This window comes from Blastomyces gilchristii (genome assembly GCF_000003855.2).
Source record: "Blastomyces gilchristii SLH14081 genomic scaffold supercont1.1, whole genome shotgun sequence".
In the NCBI taxonomy this organism is placed as follows: domain Eukaryota; kingdom Fungi; phylum Ascomycota; class Eurotiomycetes; order Onygenales; family Ajellomycetaceae; genus Blastomyces; species Blastomyces gilchristii.
Window position 1 is genome coordinate 7,478,070 of NW_003101682.1, and position 1,535 is coordinate 7,479,604.

The following is a 1,535-nucleotide window of genomic DNA, read 5'->3' on the forward strand; positions in this document are numbered from 1 at the left end:
TGAGATTCTTATTCTCAACTGAGACAGGAATTAAATACTTAATAGACTTTCTATCAGAAACTCAAGCAGCTACAAGAAAATGACTGAATTCAGAAATATCTGAATATGAAGAGGAGGAAATTAATCAGATATAGTCTGTTAAAACAGCTATATACTATCTTTTGATAATTTGTTTCATTACAGTCTCTCTTTATTTTACTTTACTTTTTTCTTTCTATTCTTTTCTATCTATCTATTTAATGTGTTTATCTTTAAGACTGTGGTCTCTTTTCTTTTGTCATGATATTGTCAAATGGTTTCAAAGTATCAGAAGATGTTAAAACACTGCAATTTGTAAACAGTTTTTGTATTCTGAGCTGGAATTTTCTGATTTTGCATATCTGAAATTGGTGAATGTATAATAGTTAACTTTATAGATATAGGAAAAACTCTGAGAACTAAAAGTTCTCAGGTAGATGTCATAGTCTCTGACTGCATACATCTATAATTGAAGAATAATAATAATAATAATAAATAAGATCATATTCTCTGTATTGCTCATGTGATTTAACTTGTGATACAAACACTGATAAAGAATCTTAACATTGAGATAAAGAATAATAAGATAGCTGATTCTTGAGATGAGAATGAGATGAAAGTGATTACTCAAGTAACTTTTACATTCACTTTGTAAAAGATAATGTTTTTTGACAACACTTTTTAATATTGCTTTTTAATAATGCTTTTTAATAATGCTACTGTTAATTTTGAATAGATTGACTAATAATTTAAATATCACAGATTTGAAACATTGCTAATGTGATTTATATCTTCTCTAAACAACAACAACAATTTCATGATATTTAATAAATAAATAAATCAGTCACATCACTGAATATGATACAGAATGTTAGAATATAATAAAGTTCAATATATAAGATGACTGTTCAGACTCTTCAATTGTATCAGATAATTAATCATTGAGTGCAACACTCTGATTAGAAAAAGATTCAGATATTGAAACTTTCTGATATGAAGTGAACTCAGTTGAAATATATAATTGATTTACTGTTTCAGTTTTATAAGATAATAAAGACAGTCTTAATCACTTATACATCAATGCTGCAGTCAGTCTGATAAGTGTATAACAGTTTATTTACTTATCTTAAGAAGCAGTTGAATCACTTAAAAAGAAATTCAGTCTGAAATGATACTATAGTGCAGGCTATTATTACTGTAAGAGATAAACTGGTATATTATTACAGCAAAACTGAACAATCTTTTGCAGAGTACTATACTGTAGCAGCTTTACTAGATCTCTCTTATTAAGTTAATATCTACACTTCTCAAGATTGAACAGAGAAGAAATGAGACTTGTATGTTAAATTAGTCTGAGACTACTACAATGTCAACTAGTAGAGATTTGAATGAGCAGATATTCAAGATGTGAAGACAGTGAAATACAATTCTCTAGTAAGTAATGATCTTTGATAACACTTTATATTATATAGAACTATAATACTAACTTTGAAACAGAACTTATATACATTAATTAC